The 24,958-nt window shown below is 35.5% G+C and overlaps 2 long non-coding RNA genes and 1 pseudogene across 3 annotated transcripts; all 3 read left to right on the top strand.

Annotated features, from left to right (window-relative positions):
- Window positions 1-9,185: 9,185 nt before the first annotated feature.
- Window positions 9,186-10,360, top strand: LOC146886767 (uncharacterized; annotated as a pseudogene).
- A 1,363-nt stretch (window positions 10,361-11,723) lies between these two features.
- Window positions 11,724-21,049, top strand: LOC114181072 (uncharacterized). Of its 2 annotated transcripts, none has more exons than XR_014994162.1 (3): window positions 11,724-12,887; window positions 20,056-20,328; window positions 20,705-21,049. It is a non-coding gene; the product is annotated as an uncharacterized LOC114181072 (long non-coding RNA). The 2 variants fall into 2 exon arrangements; XR_014994163.1 differs by lacking the exon at window positions 11,724-12,887 and adding an exon at window positions 18,195-19,948.
- Window positions 21,050-21,127: 78 nt separating this feature from the next.
- LOC146886766 (uncharacterized) lies at window positions 21,128-23,044 on the top strand. Its single transcript, XR_014994280.1, has 3 exons — window positions 21,128-22,295; window positions 22,376-22,687; window positions 22,780-23,044. It is a non-coding gene; the product is annotated as an uncharacterized LOC146886766 (long non-coding RNA).
- Window positions 23,045-24,958: the final 1,914 nt, after the last annotated feature.

Raw genomic sequence — 24,958 nt, 5'->3', positions numbered from 1 at the left:
AGAAGATCCTAGGCGAGCCTCTGTTAGTCTCGCCTAGGCGAGACACTCTTGCTTGGGCGAGAAAACCAGTGTTCACCACGGTTCACTCGTGCAAAACGCAGAAACAACACCAAAAATCACATTTTAACCAATACCAAGCAATCAAACCGCGAACACACCTCAAGAATATGACTTAAACTCAGAAAAGCATACTCAAAACATAAATAATCGAAAACCCTAGCTTCCCTTACCTAGAAGAAGGCTATCAAAGACTCGAAGACCCAACAGCAGCTCTAGGGGCAGATTTGTGAGGTGGGATAGTGGAATAGGAAAAAGGTCGAGTAGTTAGCTTGAAGATGACGGAAGTCAAAACCCTAGCAGAGCTCTGTACCGAAGAGAAAGTGTTTGAGAGTGAGTTGTTTGCCAAGTACAAGCAGAATGGGAGCTGAAAGGGCAGCTTAGAGTCTTGAAGCCTCCAAGTGGGCTGATCTTAGGCCCACTAAAAGGCCAAGCCCTAAACCTTTTAAGGCAGTAAGAAGAAAGGCTTTACAATTATTGTTGTTATTGTTATTATTTATTCTTATTATTGTTATTATGATTGTTATTGTAATTATTATTAGTATTATTGTTTATTATTATTATTATTATTGTTGTTGTTGTTGTTGTTATTTTTGTTATTAATGTTATTTTTGTTATTAATGTTATTTTTATTGTTATTATTATTATTATTATTATTATTATTATTGGTTATTCCTATTATTGTTGTTATTAATTTTTGTTGTTATTGTTATTATTAGTATTATTTTATTATTATTATTATTATTTATTCTTATTATTATTATTAATATTATTGTTATTGTTATTATTATTATTTATTATTTTTATTTATTATTCTTGTTATTATTATTGTTACTATTATTGTTATTTTTATTCTTATTTTTATTGTTATTGTTATTATTATTATTATTATTGTTATTATTATTATTATTGTTGTTGTTATTTTATTTTTTATTGTAATTATTATTATTATTATTTATTCTTGTTATTATTGTTTGTTATTATTATTAATATTAGTTTTATTATTATTATTGTTATATTTGTTATTATTATTGTTGTTATTTTATTGTTATTATTTTTGTTATTGTTATTTTTGTTGTTGTTATTATTATTATTATTGTTATTATTATTGTTTATTCTTGTTATCTTTATTATTATTATTGTTATTGTTGTTATTATTATTGTATATATTTTATTATTATTATTATTATTATTAGTACTCTTATTGCTATTATTGTTATTCTTATTATTATTATTGTGATTATTATTGTTGTTGTTATTATTATTTTTATTATTTTTATTGTTTTTATTATGGTTATTGTTATTATTATTGTTAATTTTATTATTGTTATTATTCACTACAAAAAAAAATTTATTATCTAGGAAAAATTATCTATGAAATATGTTTCGTTGATAATTTTTTTTTATCTACGAAAAGTAGTTGTAGATAAAGTATACATTTGTGGGTAACAGAAAAGTAAATGATGTACAAAAGTTTCACAGGTAACCATGAGTCACTTTTGTGAAAAGTTTTCTATAAAGCATTATCTATCACTAGTGGAAAAAGAGGAATCTATGACGACTTATTATGACAAGTATAAGCCACCTATCATAATAAGTTGACTGGTGGCATTTTTGTAATAAAAGTAACAATTATTATGACTGGTAAAAAGGAATCTATCATAATAAGTGAGAAGGGAAAATGTATTCTGACAAGTGCAGAGGACCTATCATAGTAGATGGGCACGATGGCAAAATTGAAATTATGTTAAAAATATATTATGACAGATTTATGGAAACCTGTCATAATATCTTCAAAACCCTAATTTTTTCCTTCCCTCTTTTATTTTTCTTTTTCTCGTCTCCATTTTCTCCAACATTCAGAAGCATATTTTCTTTCTCGAAACAGTCATTCGCGCACCGTTCTCACGACATTTGTTCACCTTCCGCTCGCCATTCGCTCACCTTCCGCTCGCCCTCCGCTTGTCATTCGCGTGCCGTCCGCACTGTTCGCATGCCGTCCGCGCGCAGTCTGTGAGCTGTCTGCGCGTCCTTCGCACTATTCGCATGCCGTCCGCACTGTCTGCGCGTCGTCCGCGAGCTGTCCGCTTATCTTCCGCGCACCGTCCACGAGCTGTCCGCTTATCTTTCGCGCACCATCCGCAAGCTGTATGCGCGTCCTCTACGCACCATCTGCGAGGTTTTCCCGCGTCCTCCACGCACCGTCCGCGAGTTGTCTGCACGTCCTCCGCACACCGCGCGCGATCTATCCATGCGTCCTCCGCGCACTGCGCACCGTTCGCCCTCCTTATGTTGCTCTTTTTCACAAAACCAAATTAAAAAGGGTTCCAAGTAACTAATATAATTTTTTGTCTTTATCTCAAGAACTGTTCCTTCTATTGTGGACCTTCTGACTCTTCCCTTCATCCCTGATTCTCCCAAGTGGCTGGTGAGTTGTTTTTAGCTTTTGGAATTTTTCTCTTTCATCAGTGCATGTTGGACACATATCACACAAGCAACCAAGTTTTTTCTTCTGTTTGTTAAATGATTAGATTCAACACATGTCATCTTCTGTAGGCTAAGGTTGGTCGGTGGAAAGAGTGTGAGTCTGCTTTACAGCGCCTAAGGGGAAAGCATGCTGATGTTTATCAAGAGGCCGCTGAAATCAGAGTATACAACAAGTTCTTGGTTTGGTTTGGAATTGTTTGGTCTGGTGATATGAATGTTATTTGTAGGTAAATTGAATGAAAAGGAAAATGGCAAAATAGAAAAATCATTAAAAAAAAATCTGACTTACTATGACGTAGTTTGCACTGCCTATCATAGTAAGTCTGACTTACTATGACAAGTTTCTGCAGTGTCATAAAAAGCACGCATTTTCTATGACTCCTGAAACTATGACACCATAATACCTATCATAGTAAGCTCGTTTTACCTGTCATTATAAGCTCATTTTCCAATAGTGTATGAAATTCTGCGTAGATAACAAATATCATAAAAAAATATATAAAAATTATATTAAAAAACTTTACCTACGAACATATTTTATATGTAAAAATCCTATTATTTTATATTAAAAATAAAATATTTTTAAGTTACTTTCGTTTAGACAATTTTTTTTCTATGTTACTAAGTTAAATCAATTGACATCGAAACCTGCACACTCACTCACTCGAAACCTCCACAGCGGAAACCTCCATCATCGACATCACTCTATTGCAGACGCAACAACTTGGCAGGGAGCTCAATCCCACACAGCAACGCCGACGAGGTTAAGGTTCACGTTCCGAATCTGGCCAAAACGAGGTTCACGTTCACAAAGTAAAACCCCCTTCACAAACAAAAATATTGTGCACGAGAAGGAATCAGAAACCCTTCGCGAATTCGGAAAAAAATTGTAAGTGATGGGTTTAGGGTTTTACATTTTTGGATGTATGTTGGTGGCTATGTCTGTGGGAATAATCCTCGTGAATAAGGCCGTGATGGCTACATATGGCTTTACTTTTCCCATTCCCTCCCTTGAATCTTTGATCTGTTTGCCTTTGATTTAAAAGATGCCATGCTTCTTTTTCTACGTGTTGTTTCGATAAACTACCTATGATGTTCATTCTTTTGGTGTCGCACATGTATGTATTTGAAGGTGTAAAGAAGGAAAAAGCTTTTCGGTATGATAAAATTATGTGTTTTATGATTGTAACTTCACTTTGATATTATCTGTTTGCATAATTCTGATTGCACTAATATAGCATCTTGAATTAGTTCATTGAAGATGTGGTTCAATTGTAATAACTATAAAATGGCCTAATAGACTCGATATGTGATATAGCATGGGAGTGAACTAAAAAAAATCCTATAGGATGGGCATTTGACTTGGTGGTTTGTAAGAAACTATAATATAGAGACTTTGAATAGTTTATCCTAACAAATGATGCTTTTACTTTAAGTTTAAATGTTTTGATTATGTTTGTTCTGCTGCCAAATTCTAATCACTACATCCTTAATTTTGAATTTGTTGGCATCCTGTAATCATATAAATGAAAAACATATAGTTATTTCAATGTGAAGTTCTATAAGTGAAAAGTCTGTTCTGCTGCCAAATTCTAATCACTACAACACATTTTTTTTTCGTGTTGTCATGTGAAAATTTAGCATGAAAGGATTCATATTCATTTGTATTCTTTTCCCATATAATACTGGGTTGTTGAGATTAGAGATCACTTTTCTTTGTTTGGTGTAGTTTCTGTCTCATTATATATGCCTGTTGCATGTTGGATACTCCTTAATCTTAATAATCAGACTCATGATTTCGACAAACAGACACGTGTGTGGTTCTAATTTTTTAGGATCAGAATTTTGAAGGCTAGGAAGGTCGTAAAGTTTAGGTGTGTGGTATTTCTTGCCCTTCACCTTTTTAGGGGGAAAGTGATATATGTACTAGAACTTTCTTATCAGAGTCTTAAGTCCTAACTGCACTGTTTTCTTTTAATTTTTATATACAAATTTTCTTTGTTCACTTTGACGATCAGATCAGATTAGATTGATCATAGATGAATGGGTTCTTTAATAACAAGAACACTGAGAATTAAAAAAATGAAAAGAAATGCATAGAATCATTAGATATTGTTAACTCAGACATTATAAAGGTCTATTATATTACTTGATATAATAATAACGATATAAGGGTTGTTTGATGTGATAATATATTATAGTATAGCTTTCTGATAACGAAAATCCAAAAGCGCTTTTTGAAAATAAAACTCACCTAATTTTTTGCCACTCAGAGACCATGTTGAAGATTGACAACTTATCAGTTGAATCTATAAATCATATTTTGAGAGTAAGAAAAGAATTGCTGAGAAAATTTTTCAGGCAGGGAAGAAGAATGTGTATGATACGAGGAAATAGGCATATAATTTGAAATACTTGATGCAAAGAGAAATAAAGGAATCCAACAACTGAAATTGGTTTCTGATGTGTTTGAAAAACGAAAAATGTTTAAAGAGAAGAAGTTGTTGGTGGTATAGTAAATAAGCACTAACTTTGATTGCTGATGCATATCTTGATTAAGTCCTGCAAGAGCTTGTCTGGAATATCTTGTTCACTGGCCTACATTGGCTCATGTTGAGTATCATTTGTTTTTATTATTATACATCTTTGTGGTCCCATTCTCTTCTATATATCCTTTCCCACATTACAGTAAAGCAACGACGATATGTACAAAATACAATCAACTACAGTAAGTGTTAGTATTATACAAATGAAAAAAATATTTGTATATTATAATATGAACATACATATCTCTCTCTCTAAATATCACATAGTCACTCATACATACAAAAACAGACACATTGCTGCTCCAGCTTTTCTCTTGCCTCCTTGTTGCCTCACAGCTTGTCAAGCCTGAAATCATGATTACAGTTTTAAATTTGAGCTGTTATTGCTTTGTTATTTCTTAGTAAAGGGTTGAATGGTTCTCATATGCCAAGAGATTTGATGCTGTCAATGAGCTTTCTTCTAATTCCCCAAGTGCTACACTTAGAAAGCTGCTATTTTGGTACTTCTTATTACAGGTACAACTTTCATTTGAGATTGTCTGCTTCACATTTGAGATCCTAGCTTGGCTTTATTGTTGGTGAGAAGGTTAAAGTTTTGGTCCTGAAGTCACACTATCCTGAAGTCACACTCTATTAATATTAAAGTGAAAATTTTTTGATGTTTACAAGGGTTAGTTAATATGTTCAAAAAAGGAAATTCAATGTCAAAGTTCTAATTCTAACCTACTTGCCACTTGTCATAACGCAAAATTCTTTCTTCCTTCCCAACTCTAATATTCCATCAAGTGTATTTAATAGTACTTAAGAGTCTCCAAAAGCTAGTAGCACCAAAGGAGTTGATTTCCAAAATGTCAACTGTGAAGTCAACATTGCAACCTTTGGCCTTCTCGCCCATCACAAATGCCAATTTTTCCATCACTAGTGCAAATTTGATATTTTACATTATCTTATAGGCCTCGGTTGTGGCGGAACCGAAGCCTATATAAGGAGACGGTGGCAATTTTACAATTTCAGCAACCTATATTGCTTCGGTTCTTCAAACAACCGGTGCCGTAAGCAGCTTTAGGCCTCGGTTCCTTAAGAACCGAAGCCTATTAGGTAGCCCAGAAATGAAAATTTTAAAATTGGTGCCAACGAGAACACATTTGGCCTCAGTTGCTTTTCGACCGAGGCAATATTGGACAGTTTTAGGCCTCGGTTAAAATAGAACCGAAGCCTATAACCCTGCCTTGAAACCCTAATTTAAAAATTTCATCAACGCCGCCCCCTTTGGCTTTGGGTCCCCTTTGACTGAGGCCATTGAGCCACTTTAGGCCTCGGTTTTTTGAATAACCGAGGCTATAAAGCCTGTCACTAGTGTAATTTTGTGATTTTGCAAATTGTAGAGGCGCAATGTCACTGTTCGTCTTCTTCCTCCAAAGTTTCTAGTTTCTCTCGCTGTCAGCCACTCTTCTCCGTTTCCATCAAGCCTCCTGCATGCATCCTTCTCTAGACAGCTACCGTCGTAACACCACCTTCTTGTTGGCAAGCCACCCCTTTTTGGCAAAAACCAAAAAATGCGTTTGGTTAGCGTTTTCCAAATCTTTTTTTTTTCTCGCTTTTTCTCTATATATAATTTTTTTTTTGCGTTTTGTTTAGGTTTTATTGCTTTACTTTTTTTTCTGCTATTTTTGTTCTTAGGGTAGATATTCAGGGTGCTGCCACGCTGAGGAAAGTGGGGAAGTCGACGGTGTTTGTGTTCGTGGAGCAAAGAGCGAGGGGGCTCTTGTGGACAGACTCGTGGACCAGCGATGAAGATGGCGGAGTTGCTGCTGGTGAGGATTGGCACTGCGAGAAAGGTGATGAAGCATGTGGAAGGGATTGGATTGGCCATTGGTGTTTTTCAGGGAACGTTTTGTGACCTCAAACCCAAAATCTTCATTTTTTTCTGCCGTTGTTTAGGTCTTTTTTGTGAAGCCAAAAAGCAATTTTTATTTCAAAATTGAATGCCTATATGGCTTCGGTTCTCAACAGAACCGAGGCATAATATGAAGTTTGTACTTCGATTAAGACCCGAGGTCTAAAACTGACTCTTTTATGCATCGCTCTAATATGCCTCGGTTCTAGAACCGGGGCAGAATGGCAAAAATAACCGCTGCCAAAACTCCTTTCTGTATTAGTGCATTGACCTAGCTAGCTTCTCAATCAAACCTCCATCAACTGTCCTTGAATGCCTTTGATTCACTTTTGCTACATAAAAAAAAATAATCACACAAGTTAGTCACCCTAATTCTATGAAAAATGCCTAACAAGCTACTTAACTAGACTAATTCTCCTAATGAAACTAAGATTTTAAGAATAAGTGACCAAACTAGAGTTCTAATTGCTAGGAATGCTAAGATAATTTTCTAAGACTAGAGTTGAAGAAACACTGAATATCCATAAGACTTATTTTTTCCATTTTTCTACAAACATGCACATCAGCAAAATTCTCTTTTGATTTTGACTCATAGTGTGACTTGCTTTCCTTTCCCAACTTATGCCTCATCATTTTCGGCTCACATGGTGTTATCTACAAAATAAGTCTTCTAAAATAAGTCATCATAACAATAAATAACACTAAAACAACAGGAAAAATAGTTATAGAACTAATATAATTAGTTATATATAATGTATAGACTTCTAAAATACTAACTAACAAAAAACAAATCACACACACAACTACTCAATTATGCTATATCATATTGGCCTCACTTTCACACTTAAATCAGATTTTTCTACACATAAGCACATCATGAAAGTGAAAATGATGAAGGAGAAAAGATACAAAATCTATAAAAGACTCCTAAAACATAAACTAGAACCATCCATACAAGTCCTAATTAATTAAAAGTGATCAAAGGAAGACTCAAAACCTGACTCGTAAAAGAACTTCTAAAACTCACTACTTAAAACTCACAAAGTTCGTAATCTCTTGTTTCTATGTTTGTTATCCTGTGTTTATGATTAAAATGTGCTTATGTAGATTTGGATGATCAAAGTTCAGATTCGAAGAGACCTTCATGAGATTAATTGCTTGAGTCTGAGATAAATTAAGGTAAATGCTTGGTTTATCTTATATACAATTTAATCTTTAATAGCTTTTTGTTGCTATGATGATTGTGGATTTTTGGTTGAATCTGCTAAGAGTCTACTATTGGACTAGACCCACTAAACCCACTTTTTTTATCTATGATTTTCGTCTCTTTTTATTTTTCTGAAATAGAGAATTCAATTGATTTTATTTTGAAGATTGAAAAACTTAAGACAAAATTTGTAATTGAAAAAAGGTCATAATCTTAATTTTTCATCTCAGAATTAGAGGAAAGGGCAAAGATATACTGTTATTTCATTTGGACTTCCTACAAAAAGCTGAAATCATACTATAGATACATAAAACGTGTATTTGGTTTCTGCCTCATGATGAAACAATAGAATGTGTGTGAAAAACATGTAAAAATTAACCTTCCAAGAAGTTTCCTCAATACCAAGGCCAAAAAGTTAATATTTTTTACTTCTAAAAGTAGCATAGAACATACTAAAAATCTAGTGATCATAGATATCTAAGATTTCATTTGCTACTTTTCCTATTTTTTAACTTTAGATCATGGTCATCTTGATTATTCTATTTAGTAACTGAAAATTAAGTTGATGTTTCTATTTCTTATGTAATGTACATATTTCTTCTGCTAAATTAAATGGTTCCTAATTACTAAATAATGTTCGAAAGAATTTGTGAACGAATTGTTGTGTCTAACATGCTGTTTTAAACATTTGTAAGTTTTAATGATTCTACCACTTGTTGCAGTTCAAATTTCAACAATCAATATCCATTTTAATTTATTTCTTGACAAGTTACCACTGTTTTCATCAACGATGAATATTTGATTTCATGTTTTGTTAATATTTTCTAAAAGCAATCCATCCTTAGGTTCTTAGAGGTTTATGTTATACTATATCGATGCTAATTATTGATGATTATCATAAAGATAGTTAACATAAAGATATTCAAATGTGTAGGGAATGATTTGAACATTGTGATCTAATATATACATAACTTCTTTAAATACACAGATCATGACTTTATTTCCTTCAAGTCGTGGTTGGATGTATGATAGGGTATATAAAGGTAGAAGAGGTTTGAAACCTACTTTCATAGTTGGGGTTGAAGAGTTTGTCGAAATAGTTTGTCAACAAGAAAGTTATGTTAATGAAAGGTAACTTAATGCCCATGCATTAAATGTGAGTGTACAAGGATTTATGATGTTAAAACAATCAAGCTCCACCTCTACAAGCATGGCTTTATGCCTGACTACTTTATTTCGATTGATCACGGGGATGCCATAGAGAATATTTCCCATCATGTTGACGATGCTTCAGGAAGTCGTATACATGTGACTGAAGGACACACATTTAACTCGTTGCATGACATGTTGTGTGATGCTCTTAGACAACATGGGTCATTTGAAATACCAGAAACAAACTTCGAAGAGCCTCTGAATGAAGCAACTCAATGATTTTATAATCTTTTAGTCAAGTCAAATGAACCATTATTTGAAGGATCATTAGAGTCTAAATTATCAATCTGTGTTAGACTTTTAACATGCAAGTAGAATTGGAATGTCCTTTACGAATGTCTAGATTTTATAGCAAAAAGGCTTCAAGATGTAACACCGATGAATAAAGCTTTACCTAAAAATTATTATGATGCTAAACGATTAGTATCAAAGTTTGGATTGACTGCTAGAAGGATTGATTGTTGTATACAAGGTTCAATGTTGTTTTACGATAATGAATATGAGAAAAATGATATTGCACTTATACGTTGCAAATTTAGTGATATGCCAAGGTATCATGATTGGAACACAGGAGCAAACACAAAAAAACTTGTTCCAATGAAAACAATGTTCTATTTACCTATAATTCCAAGGTTCAAGAGACTGTTTGCATAAATGGAAACTACTAGTCACATGTCTTGGCATCGTGAAAATAGAAGTAGCACAGGCATGTTACGTCATCCCTTAGATGGTGAAGCTTAGAAGCATTTTGATCGGCTACATCCAGACTTTGCAGTTGATCCACCCAATGTACATTTGGGTTTATGCTTTGATGGATTTAATCCATTCATTCAATCAACAATCCCTTATTCTTGTTGGCCAGCAATTATCACCCCGTACAATCTTCCTCCTGAAATGTGCATGACAAAGCCATTTATGTATACGTGGTCCACGCAATCTAAAGGCAGGAATTGATGTGTATCTCAAACCTTTGGTGGACGATCTAAAGAAGTTGTGGATTGATGTAGAAACATAAGATATTTCAAGAAAGAAGAACTTTATCATGAGAGCCAGTTTAATATGGACTATAAATGATTTCCCTGTATATGGAATGCTGTCTGACTAGGGTACTCAAGGTAAATTGGCATGTCCACATTGTATGGAGCATTCAAAAGCATTTACATTAGAAAATGGGGGGAAAATTGTTGGTTTGACACCACATCGTAGGTTTTTACCTAGTGACCATGCCTTTAGAAAGAATAAAAAATCCTTCTTAAAAAGGAAAGTTAAAATCGATGGCCCACCATCTACAATGACACCCAACTTGGTTTGGGAAGAGTGAGGGATTTACCAATGTCCACAGAAAATCCACGTCTACTCAAATTACGAGGATATGGCGAGGTTCATAATTAAAGGAACACTAGTGCAGAAATTCCTTTTTACCTTGCTTTATATGCCTCGGTTAGCCAGGAACTGAAGCATATAATGGCACAGTGACATTTTTGCAATTCCAGGCAAGTTTTATGCCTCGGTTCAACTAACGCCCGAAGCCAAAGAAGGTTATAGGCTTTGGTTCGCCCAAAACCGGTGCCAAAGAAGGTTATATGCCTCGGTTCCAAAGACCCGAAGCGAAAAATGAGACAACATTTTTCAAAAGTGCCACTAGCCGTTAGGTGTTTGGCCTCGGGTGGCAGTTAACCGGTGCCAAATGGGGTTATATGCTTTGGTTGTTAAGGGAACCGAAGCCAAAGGGTTTATTTATGGCTCAATTTCGCGAACCCCCTTTCTCTTCTTCTTCCCCGTGCCTCTACAACACTCTCTCTTCTCTCTCCACTGCAACCACTGCCACCACACTCTCCGACCAACTCCGACCACTACAACCACGCAAACGCGAACGCGAGCGCAAACGCGAACCCTGATGAGTCATTATTTTCTTCTATTCCACTAGCCTTTGTGCACCCATTAGACAGTTGATTAGTGCTTAATTGTTCATCATTAGAGTGTTTTTCATCTGTTGGGCTTTATTGGGCCACTGTTCCGAATTTGGACTAATTTCACATTATTTGGCCTAATTTTTGTTTTTAATTATTTTTTAGGTATTTGGGTGAAGCAATTTTGGAGCTTGGACTTTAATATTTAGTTGAAGAGACTTTCCACATCATTGCCACATCATTTCCATGTCATTTCCACGTCAGCAAAGTCAATGGGTCAACATTTGAGGCCCAGAGTGGCATTTTTGTAAATCTGAGTGGCGTAGTGGCAGTTTTGTAATTATGAGTGGCAAGGGTGATATGACCACGCGAATTAGGTTTGCATGAGGTGTGCAGCCGCTCCATCATCTTCAATCTCTCTTCAAAACCTCCATTTTCGTTCTCCAAGCTTCCATGGACGTCCCCCTTGCGGTTTTTCACGTTTTTGGCTCATTTTTATCGTTTTTATGCATATTTGACAGCACACATTGAGGGCTTTACGTTTTGAATTCGTTTTATGTCTTGGGCAGTTCATTTTGTGGGTTTTATTGACTTGGAACAATACCCATTCATGGGGTTTTCGCATTTATATATGACAACACCGTTTTACATTCCATTTAAGCTTTGAAATCTCTATTTTTGCTCTTAAATTGCGTTTTCAGATTTGATAAGTTAGGGTTCTTGGTTCTGATTTTTGTGATTTCAGTTTTGAAGTGTTTAATTACTCATTTCCATGTCTAGCTAAATTCGTGTATTGACTCCTTGATGAAAAATGCAATGAAGCTTTGAGGTTGTGCTTGTTTTGTGAAATCTGCCATGTTTTTGTTCTGAATTCGTGGAATGCATGTGGTGAATCTGTAAATGCTTAATTTACAGAGTAATTGCATGTGTTTTGTTTAAGATACGTTCATGCTTAATGTATGTAGCTTGGTTGTCACGAATTTAAGGATGTGTGCATTGCTTAATTGCATAATGAAGCTAGATTGTAATTTTCGCTTAGTGAATTATTATCTAGTGGATTGAGACAAGGCAGGGTTGGTGTTAATTTGGTGGCCTATGATAAGTGAAATTGTGTTTGAATCAGGGATGTCAATACGGTTTTAGTCACTGTAGCATTTAAATTAATCTATTGATTAGCATTCTGAATCTGTCTGCCAACCCCCCCCTGTGTTTTATTGTTGTGTTCATCTGGAAAATTCGCTTTGAATGAAAATATTGGTCGTTGGGAGACGACTTGGTTCACTTTCATGTACTGCATTTAATATGTTTTAATTTGGTGGGGTACGACCTCTATCAAACCCCCTCTATGTTGCACCTCCTGTCACCTTCGCGAACTCTCTCGTCACTCTCCTTGCCACTGTCGTTGCCACCACCCTCCTCCGTCGCTGCCACCACGCTCCTCCGGCCACCGTCGCGGCGTCGCCTCCGCTGGTGCTGCACCTCCATTTCGTGCATAGCTATTTTGTGCACGGCCATTTCGTGCACCTCCTTCTCGATTTTTCCGACAACTGTCATACCGCTGTTCCTCCAAGGTAAGTTTCCAACTCGTTTTTCTTTCGTTTTCCATTTTGTATATATTAATTTTTAGTTTCGATTATTGCAAGTATTGATTTTCATTGGAATTCAAATTGTTTGGATTTTTTGTATATACTATGAGTTAGCCTTAGTTTCCCGTTTGAGATTCAATACGAAAATTATGTATTGCCCCCAGTTTTCATTTTGAAGAAACTACATATTTTTCTAAAATTAGATATAAGGGGATACAATACTAATAATTTAAATGTATTGAATCTTGAATTGTCCGATTGGACAGTTTAAGAAGATTAATCACTTTCTAGTAGTTTATAAGTGCATATATATTTTAAAATACATATCTTAAAAGTCATGAATATTTGTCAATTGTGTTTTGTATTGATCTTCAGGTGCATATTTTATTGTGGTTTGTAATCACTTTCATTTCGTGTATCTTGACGGCTAATACGAAATGCTGGCAAAATTTTGTGAAATTTAAGATATGTATTTTAAAAGTAATATGTACCAATAAAATAAAGAAAGTGGTTCTTCTTAAATGGGATAGGGTTACAACTTGATTACGAGATGAACATTGATTCAAAGATTACTGAAATTGTTCACGCAATTTCAATATGGATTGAGATTGGATTAATTTACCACGTATCAACGCTAGGTATGATAATGAAGTAGAAGAATTTATAAAATTTGCGCAACGTTGTGAGGGGAGAAGTGATGATGAGGTGAAGTTCAGATGTCCTTGTGTCAACTGTTTGAATGAGAGAAAATTGAATGCAACTCAAGATAGGGAACATCTTATTTGTGATGGTTTCCTTAGAAGTTATACAATATGGACATGGCACGACGAATTAATAGACTTTCCAACTATTTCTCAAACTGAACATGTTGTCCATTCCACCATGAAAAAGCGACGGCAAGAGCGATGTGAAGAGCGAGTAGAAGAAGATAATATAGAGGACATGATAAAGGATGTTGGCGTAGAAGCTTTTGCACAAGCGCATGTATATGAGACGATGTTTGCTGATGCGGAAACTTCGTTGTATGCCGGTTCAACTAAGTTCACGCGATTAACAACGATTTTAAGATTTATGAATTTGAAAGCGACCAATGGTTGGACAGATAAAAGTTTCACAGAATTGCTCATGCTCTTGAATGAAATGCTTTCCGGGGGAAATACTCTACCCACTTGAAACTATGACGCCAAGAAAACTCTTTTTTCGATGGGTATGGAGTATAAAAGGATACACTCATGTCCTAATGATTGCATATTATACAGAAAGGAATTTGAAGATTTGAAAAAATGTCCAAAGTGTGGGTCATCACGATACATGCAGAAAAGAAATAGTGAAGTTAGTGGTCAAATAGAGAAGGAAGGATCTGCTTTGAAAGTAGTCTGGTACCTTCCAATCGTGCCCAGACTTAAGCGTTTATTTGCAAATCCTAAAGACGCTAAAAACCTTAGATGACATGCAATTGAGAGAAGATGTGACGGACTCCTTTGTCATCCAGCTGATTCAATGCAATGGAAAAATATTGATCAAGAATTTCCCATGTTCGATGAAGAATGTAGAAATATTCATTTTGGCTTAGCTACCAATGGAATGAATCCATTTGGTAATTTAAGTACAAACCATAGTTGTTGGCCCGTTATATTATTGATTTACAACTTATCTCCTGAACTCTGCATGAAGAGAAAATACATGATGTTGTCTATTGATATCTGGTCCAAAGCAGCCTAGAAATGACATAGATGTATATCTCAATCCTTTAGTTGTAGACTTGAAGTTATTGTGGGTTGATGGTGTTAAAGTATTTGATGATGTTGCTTCTGAAACTTCCATGATGCATGCAATGTTATTTTGCACCATTAATGACTTTCCAACTTATGGTAATCTGTCGGGGTACAGTGTCAAGGGTCATAAAGCATTTCCTATATGTCAAGAAAACACTGCATCTCATCAGTTGAAAAACGGAAGGAAGACTGTGTATCATCGCCATCGAAGGTTTTTACAAGCTAATCATCCTTATCGAAGGTTAAAGAAAGCATTCAATGGACATCAAGAGAATGACAAAGCACCAACTCCATTAACTAACATTCAAATTCATGAAAAAGTTAATAAAGTACATCATGTATTTGTAAAACGTCCAAGAAGTCATCTGCATCGAGCCCTTGGAAGAAAAATCAATATTATTTGATCTTCCATATTGGTCGAAGTTACAAGTTAAGCATTGCATAGATGTCATGCATGTAGAGAAGAATGTGTGTGATAGCTTGATTGGTACACTACTTAACATTCAGGGAAAGACAAAAGATGGAGTAAATGCTCGTTTGGATTTGGTTGAAATGAAGATCCGAGAAGACTTGGCACCAAGGGAGGTTGGTTGGCGTACTTATTTGCCCCCTACATGTTACACTATGTCCAAACAAGAGAAGATAATTTTTTGCTTATGTTTAAAGAGTGTCAAGGTACCTCAAGGATACTCTTCAAATATTCAGAGTTTAGTGTCCATGCAAGACTTGAAGCTTGTTGACCTAAAGTCTCACGATTGCCACATCTTAATGTAACAATTGTTACCTGTAGCTATTCGTGGAATTTTACCCAAAAATGTTAGACAAACTATAACGCGTTTGTGTGCATTCTTCTCTTCAATTTGTAGCAAAGTCATTGATCCTTTAAAGTTAGATGAACTTCAAGCCGAGATTGTTATCATCTTGTGTCAGCTAAAGATGTTTTCCCTCAATCATTTTTTGACATCATGGTACATTTACTTGTTCATCTAGTGAGAGAAATCAAGTTTTATGGACCAGTATACTTAAGATGGATGTATCCCATTGAACGTTACATGAATATTTTGAAAGGATATGTGAAAAATCAATATCGTCCAGAAGCTTCAATGATCGAAAGGTATATTGCTGAAGAAAGTGTCGAGTTTTGTTCAAATTACATGGCAAAAGCAAAACCGATAGGAGTTCCTCAGAGATCATGGTTGAACAAGTGTTCTATAAGTAACAACATCCGAGGTCTGAGTGTGGTTAGCAAAGATCGCAAAGATCGCAAAGAGTTGATGCAAGCACACCTATACATATTGAACAACGCAGATGAGGTAATGCCTTACTTATCTGCACACAAAGTCATTGTGAAAGAGAACAATCTAACACAATCACATAAATGGCATTTGATGGAGCATAATAGAACATTCATGCCTTGGTTTAAATCTGAGATTTTGAAAGCTTCGCAATGTTCTGAGACTTTGATGTGGTTAGCGAATGGGTGGAATTTGATGTCATCTATTGTACAGGTTATGAAATCAATAATAACACATTTTATACGAAGTCTCTGGATGATAAAAGCACAATACAAAATAGTGGAGTCAGTCTTGAAGCTAAGTCGCTACAATTTTCTACATCTCAAGATCAAAATCCTGTATTTGGATCAATGACATACTATGCTGTAATACAAGAGATATGAGAGGTTGATTATACCATGTTTACTATTCCACTGTTCAAATGTAAGTGGGTTGACAATAAGAGTGGTGTCAAAATGGATGAATCAGGAATGTCTAGTTGATTTTCGAAAAGTGGGTTACCGAGACGAGCCATTTATCATGGCACAACAAGCATCTTAGGTTTTCTATGTTAAAGATCCTGCATCTGAACATTGGTTTGTCACTCTTCATTAAAAAAAAAGATTGATCCTAATGAAGAGAATCTGAGTGATCTTAATATTGTTGTCACCCACCCATTTAGAAGAACGATCAATGTTGATGAAATCCCTCTAGTTGATGATGTACATGTTGTAAGACCCAGGAAAAATTAGATTAAAGGGAAAAACATGGGAAAAATTAATGGCTTGATTAATATTGTTGATTTAATTTAATTAGGTTATTAAATTATGAATTATGAAATAATTATTATTTGAGTGATTTAAGTTATTGTGGTATTTACAATAATTATTTAAGTAATTATTTAAGTGATGTAAATTATTGTTTTATTTATTTTAAATTTTAACAACATATATAATGTTGCACATATGTGTTTATATTGTATTAATGCACAAAATGTTATGAGAAAGCAATTGGCTTGGTTGTCTGTGTGCGTATCTTTGTGCAAAGACTCAAGGGTTCTATTTTAGGTAGCATTAAAATGTCTAAATTGTGTTTCTTTTTCTTTTTCTTCTTTCTGGTGGGGCCCACAAAAAATTCTTTAGCTTTCTCTCTCCTGAAGTTTGTGTCATAGGTAAACTACATGCTGCAGTGGTTATATCTGCATTCTTTTTCTCCTTTTATTTCTTTTTCCGTCACAACAATATTCACTCTTGCTTATGATTTTTTTATTTATTTGCTTGGTTGCCACTTATTCTAAAGAAAATAAAAACGGCTTTTGATTTTATTTTTAAGATTTTACCGGAAAAGATTAAGATGAATTAGTTATAGATTAAAAGGTAATGTTTTAGAGGAGGAGATATAACAATTTTAGGATTTCTAAAATGTGAGAAAAAGGGAAGAGGAGTAGACGAGAGAGGAACCGTGGAAGAGACTACGGCAGAAAGGGAATCTAGGTTGGAGGTTGCTAATAAGGTAGAGGAAGCCAACCTTGCTTTCTTCTCTTGTTCTTTTCTCTTTATTTTGTTTGCTTGATGAATGAAACTTGAAAAGTATGCATGTGTAGTGTAGGGGAAGCCAACCTTGTCTATTAAATTTTCATGTGTAGTGTAGGGGAAGCCAACCTTGTCTATTAAATTTTCGTGGATGGCTTGTTTCTCTGCATGAAAACTTGATATTTTTGCCTTGTTTGGTGGTTCTCTTTTCTAAACTTTCATTAAACTTTGTTAGATGGGAGTATCCTTTTATGCTTGCTGGTTTTCAAACAATTATGTGTGCAATGTTTTGGAATGGATGTGGGATAGCTTTTAAGGTCCTTGAAAACCATTTTTTTTTCTCTTTACATTTGCAGCCTTGATTTCCGTTTGTTTAAATGCTTGAAGCTTTCCAACTGTAACGTGAAGCTACTACCCATTCTTTAGATTTTGGGTGGGGACCGCATAGGTTTCAGATTTAATTTGATGGTGCAGGGTGGGCGGAAGAAGTGTAGTGTAGCGTTTGCATTCTTTGCTGCTATTCACACACACGTTGCTTGACTACCATGGCGCCTCAAGCCATGTGTTTTTCTTCTTTACGTCTTGGGTATAGACCCTTACGTAAGTAGTAGTGCGTTTTGTTGTTGCATGAGGTTGGGTTACTTTCAATTATTTCTAAGCTTGGTTTGTTGTGGGTGTAGCATGCATGAGGTTCATTGGTTAATGGGTTAATCTTCTTTTTCTTCTTTTGGCCAATCTCTTTTCATGTAAATGCTTGAGAATCCATTATTGAGTGCGGGTGTCACACACAGAGATTTGGTTTTGGTTCCTTTATAATGAGCACGTAAGACTGGGTTCTTGTCACAGTGTTATTTTGGATACCGTTCCTTCATATCAAGTGTTTAGTTATTGGGTTCTTGTTACAGCATGCATATTTTATGTTTCCATTGTCACGAGGTTGTTTTCATTGCACCAGTATCCGGGGCTCTTTGTGGAACAAAGTCATCTATCTAATATTTATTAGTGGGGCCGAAGGGGGAATTATTTCCCAAGTTCAAGGTGCAGCAGTTTCTTTCATGGATAGGCTTTTCTCCTTCTTTCTTTTCTATTCTCTTTCACGTAAACATATGCATGCTAGTTTTCTCTTCCTTCCATTTTGCCTTTCTTTTAAGTTCTTTCTTTTTATTCTTTATAACAACCCTACATGAGGAGGCTTTATGAAGGGACCCACATGGTTTCCTTTATAAGCCTTTAAGTTGCATGGGATGATGGTTGTTTTCCCTTCATGGTGCAGGTTCTTTTTCTCATTCTCGTTTTGAAACCACCATCAATCTTGGTTCATTTGTTTATCATTTTCCTACACTGCACACGTTTCGTAAAATGACGATTTTTACTTCGTTAACCGTTGGATCGAGCTAAAACTTTAACAATGGATTCTTAACACATAGTTCTTGACTTTGACCGGTCGGATCTTGAATCGGAGATTGGTAGTTAGAGCAGTTTATATCGCAAGGTCCTGGTAGTTTGGTTGTTGACAACATTGACCTTTGTTGCTTGTTTGGTGCATAACTTTCTCTATAGTTATTCAATTAAGTTGGTTATTGTTGCATTTGATTCTTGATTCAATCATCTTTAATTTGAATATAAATACATAATTTTTGGAGTTTTACACAAGTCGCAGCTTTATTTTTAAAATCCTAAATCGTTTGTATACTATGGTTGAATGAATGTCACTCGTTGGGTTCATTGTATTATTTGATAAGTTGATGGATTTATGTTATGGTTTATTTCCCATGCCTGATGTGATGGTGTATATTTTGTTGGCAATATGTAATTCTCATGTGTTGCATGTTGAGAGTGTTTTGCCTTGCTTGAAAGTTCTTGGTGGAATTTAATGAAGATTTTAGATGAATGTGATGTTATGTTTGGTTTAGTATGATTGTTTGGATTTGGGGTTTGTGAGTTCAAACCAAGGATGGATTGTGATCATAAAGTTTCCGTGTTACTTGAATGCGACGTTGAGTATTATTGGACAAATTTTATTTATGAATTTCTTTTATGAATATCATTGTTTATGGTTAGCTTACCCCTATTTGTTTGTTTGTGTTTGTTGTATGTGCGATGATCGTCTAAGTGGTGTGTTATACGGGAGAAGATAATCTTGGCATGAAGTAGATTGACGAGAGGCTGGGATGGACTTGGGAGTTTTTATAATATATTTAGTTGTTTTAAATCAAATACTATAAATTATATAATTTTCTTTTATTCCAAATGTTATTGGAAGTTTTTGACAAAGTGACGTTTTGAATTATGTAATTTAAATTAAATTAAAAGTTTTTATTAACTACATTTTCAATGTTAATTCCTTTTCCGCTAAACGTAAAAATTTTCTAATATTCCGTGACATCCCAAAATTGGGGTGTTACACATGCAATTCGAGAATGTCACGATGAAGGAATATACATATGACCAATCAATAACTTTATGTATGAATTTCGTGTTCTTGTTAAAATTTAGTTGTTTTCTTAAATAATGTTTTATATATGATTTTATATATTGCTTATTAATGTTTTGTGATGTTTTCATTTCACAGATATATGGATGAACATCATAGTTCATCAGAGGATGAAGCACCTGCTAAGAGACCCACCAGAGGAGCCACTAGGTTGAGATAGCTCTTGATTAAAAGAGCTAATGGTTAGAAAACACCTGTTGATATTAACGTTGACACTGGAATGCTTAGTGGTCATTATGCGGATGTCTTCAAAAGCTATTTAGGAATGTTGGCACGAGAGAGAATATCAATCCTTTATCTTTTGATCTTGTCACTGAAGTTGATCGGGAAATGATATGGCAGGATTTATTGGTAACTAATATTAATGTTATTAACGTAATACTTTGATTTTGCTGATAATATGTTAATTATTATTGATGAAATTTTCTATATTATAGCTAACATTTGATATTCCAAATGTGGCGAAGCTTAAACAAAAATGTTTGTAATCGGTGGTTGAGAAATTTCGGAGAAATTTTGTGGTTTTAAGACCAAGTTGACGTCTAGTGATGAGTCATTATTTTCTTCTATTCCACTAGCCTTTGTGCACCCATTAGACAGTTGATTAGTGCTTAATTGTTCATCATTAGAGTGTTTTTCATCTGTTGGGACTTTATTGGGCCACTGTTCCGAATTTGGACTAATTTCACATTATTTGGCCTAATTTTTGTTTTTAATTATTTTTTAGGTATTTGGGTGAAGCAATTTTGGAGCTTGGACTTTAATATTTAGTTGAAGAGACTTTCCACATCATTGCCACATCATTTCCATGTCATTTCCACGTCAGCAAAGTCAATGGGTCAACATTTGAGACCTAGAGTGGCATTTTTGTAAATCTGAGTGGCGTAGTGGCAGTTTTGTAATTATGAGTGGCAAGGGTGATATGACCACGCGAATTAGGTTTGCATGAGGTGTGCAGCCGCTCCATCATCTTCAACCTCTCTTCAAAACCTCCATTTTCGTTCTCCAAGCTTCGATGGACGCCCACCTTGCGGTTTTTCACGTTTTTAGCTCATTTTTACCGTTTTTATGCATATTTGACAGCACCCATTGAGGGTTTTACGTTTTGAATTCGTTTTGTGGGTTTTATTGACTTGGAACAATACCCATTCATGGGGTTTTCGCATTTATATATGACAATACCGTTTTGCATTCCATTTAAGCTTTGAAATCTCTATTTTTGCTCTTAAATTGCGTTTTCAGATTTGATAAGTTAGGGTTCTTGGTTCTGATTTTTGTGATTTCAGTTTTGAAGTGTTTAATTACTCATTTCCATGTCTAGCTAAATTCGTGTATTGACTCCTTGATGAAAAATGCAATGAAGCTTTGAGGTTGTGCTTGTTTTGTGAAATCTGCCATGTTTTTGTTCTGAATTCGTGGAATGCATGTGGTGAATCTGTAAATGCTTAATTTACAGAGTAATTGCATGTGTTTTGTTTAAGATACATTCATGCTTAATGTATGTAGCTTGGCTGTCACGAATTTAAGGATGTGTGCATTGCTTAATTGCATAATGAAGCTAGATTGTAATTTTCGCTTAGTGAATTATTATCTAGTGGATTGAGACAAGGCAGGGTTGGTGTTAATTTGGTGGCCTATGATAAGTGAAATTGCATTTGAATCAGGGATGTCAATACGGTTTTAGTCACTGTAGCATTTAAATTAATCTATTGATTAGCATTCCGAATCTGTCTGCCAACCCCCCCCCCCCTGTGTTTTATTGTTGTGTTCATCTGGAAAATTCGCTTTGAATGAAAATATTGGTCGTTGGGAGACGACTTGGTTCACTTTCATGTACTGCATTTAATATGTTTTAATTTGGTGGGGTACGGCCTCTATCATCTAGGTATGTCTTCGGATCTAAAAAGGATGAAAATCCATTGTTAAAATACACTTGGATTGATGAAGACACATGGCGTCAGTTTCTTGAGCTTCAGACATGTGAGGGATGACAGATATATTTATTTGAAATCATCAATTGCACAATTGATAATTATGAAATTTTTTTAACTAATTCATAAAGTGGGTTTTATATGTTACAGGAAAAGAGAAAAAAGGTTCAAAGCATAAGTGTTCAAAACATATTATCTTGTGGTAGGAATAGAAAACTTGAAGAGAAGATAATGTCAGAAAAGAAAAAATCTAGGCCCCCACCTTTTGAAGGTAAAGATACTGAGCCTCCTTCACCACCATCACGTCCTCAAAAGTGGAAGTAAGCCCGTCTACACACATCGGGCAACTACACTTCTGAATCTACACGAGAAATCTTTAAGAAAATTGTAAGATGCAATTCTTATATAAATAGCTCCTTCATGTTTTATATTGTATTTTTTTATAAATTTTTTGGTTAAATTACAAGATTTGTTGGTTGAGCAAAGCTCCCAAGGAGGATTCACTCCAGAAGGTCGTCATGACATACTTGCTGCTGCAATTGGACGACTTGAGCACCCTGGACGTGTGTATGGTGCTGGATCAGGAGTCGGCATATGCCAAATTTTTTTGTTCCTCCTCTCATCAGTCTTCATGTAGTCATAGTGTTGATTATGAAGAAAGATTGACGGAAAGAATCACTATGAGGTTAAGAGAAGAACTTATGCGCCAATTTGGGAGTTATGGCATCCGTTCGGCAGTGGATCCTCCACAGAACTAGACCCATTTGTGCCTCCCACAGGTAAATCTTTTTTTTTTCTATAAGTTATGAATTAAATAAATTTTATTTAATAAAATAATTGAATAACATTAATAAATCGTTGACTCTAACAGGTAGAAGCGGAAATGGGAGTTGTTTAGCTCCACCTGGGGATGACATGGATGACACTCATCCATGTCAGCTACATATTTGGGATTGTACAGAGAAGACACTAGTGGCTCGTGGAAAGGTATTTGAGGCAGCCACTGTTCTTCATGGCATAGAGTTATCAAAGGATGAGGTTAAGGTCATGGTAGAGAAGGTTCTCATGCCGTTTGCTTTAGTTCTTGTGCCAACAAATGAGGTATATACTATGGGACAGACATTCCAATGTTTCCTCGCCTGACCTAGAGATTTAGTTGTTTCTGACCCCCCGATACAGACTCTTAAACCCACAGATATACTAAATTTTTATGTTTACATGTTTATTATATTCAAACTTAAATTATATTTCATTTTAACTGAAATTGCATCAATATAGGAAAAACCTCAACCAAAGAAGATTTTTCTCTCTTTGGACGATCCTCTTGGTGCATTGCTCCAACTAGCAGAAATCATAGCTGATAAGCTGACACAGGTTCCTTGGGATGCTAACATTTTTGGGAGAGACCTTGAGATCCCACTTTACTTGCATTCCCAAGATGTCTTGAGTGCCTTAGTGGTGAGTTGATTTCATTCAAACTTTAACTGTCCTGAATCAATCATGGACTGCACTTTACGCTTAAGTCCCCAACAATTTTCAGTTGAATGACCAATAGCCCCTCCATGATAATCACATCTTGCATCTGTGTCATAAGTCTTTGGAGAAGACTCGGGAGCAATGCTGCATTGGTCATAGGGATAGGAGTGAAACTCACAATCTTATTGCCTTGATTAACATTTCCTTGTTCAGTGGTTCGGTCGGAGGTTGAGTTAGGGTCGGGTCTCCAATTTTGTCCTGGAAAGGCTCGAAAATAAGGGTTGGTTAAGGGCATTTGAGTGGCAGGAAGTGATTGAGCTTTTCCATCATTCCTCTTCCCAGGTTTAGAATTGGACTCGTTCACACTTGCTACCATGGTAGAAACATGTGCGATCTTCCCTGTCTTCACACCAATTTCAATTCTTTCTCCAATTATCACCAAGTCTGGAAAGCTTACGGAAACATTACTCACCATACGCTCATAGAAGCGTGATTCCAGAGTGCTTATAAACATAATGGTCATCTCTTTATCAGGCAAAGGTGGCACTACTTGAGCAGCAATCTCTCTCCATCTTCGAGCGTACTCTTTGAATGCCTCAAACTCCTTCTTCGCCATATTTTGCAGATTCAACCTATTAGGCGTTGTATCACTATTGTATCCATATTGCCTCAAGAATGCATCAGCCAGATCTTTCCATGAACGAATGTGAGGTTGTTCCAAAAGCATATACCAATTCAGAGCGATGTCAGTTAAGCTTTCCTGGAAGAAGTGAATTAGTAGTTTTTCATCATGAGCATAGGCAGTCATCTTCCTGCAAAACATGGTTATATGGTTCTTTGAACAAGTATTCCCTCGATACTTCTTAAATTCTGGCAACTTGAACTTTAGGGGTATCACCACGTCTTGGACCAAACATAGTCCAGCAACATCACTGAATGCAAAATTCCCTTCCCCCTCTATGGCTCTCAACCTCTTCTCGAGCATTTGTAATTTACTTCTTTCGTCCTTAACATCCCCAGGTGCAGCAATAGACTTCACCTCATGTTGCTTTATCTCTATCATGTTCACAATATTCGGATGAGTGGCTTCCCCAGAACATGTGAAAGTAGCAACTTCAAGCTTATTTTCTTCTTCAACCGCATTGTTTTCAGCATTTTGAAAGTAAACTTTCCTTGAGTCAACACCGAGGGGTGGAATGTAATTTGAAGGGAAGCTAGATGGAGGACAATTTTGGTTTTCCTGAACCTTGTGTTGTTGTTGTGGTGTGCACGTCTCTCTGGGGTTTTGCATGGCATTGAAGGCCTCCAAGATTTGAGTCATCTAACTCTTCAATTGTTGGATATCGGTCTTCATCATCTCTTGGGTTTCTCCTTGGTTTTCCATGATTTTTGCGATAGGGTCGCGTCCTGTAGGGTGTCTTGGAAGTTTAGTCGTATTTTACTTTTATTTTTTAGTTGAATTTTATTGAATGAAAAGGATAAAGATAGAACAAAAAGGAAATGAAAAGAAAGAGAAACTACGACATAATGCAACCAATTCTAGTTAGAAATTATAAAGTTGTGAAAACACCGTC

Source organism: Vigna unguiculata, chromosome 4, assembly GCF_037176805.1.
Source record: "Vigna unguiculata cultivar grain cowpea cultivar isolate G323 ecotype 2 chromosome 4, ASM3717680v1, whole genome shotgun sequence".
Taxonomy (NCBI): Eukaryota; Viridiplantae; Streptophyta; class Magnoliopsida; order Fabales; family Fabaceae; genus Vigna; species Vigna unguiculata.
The sequence above is the reverse complement of the archived record's forward strand: the minus strand, read 5'-3'. Positions and strand labels throughout refer to the sequence as shown.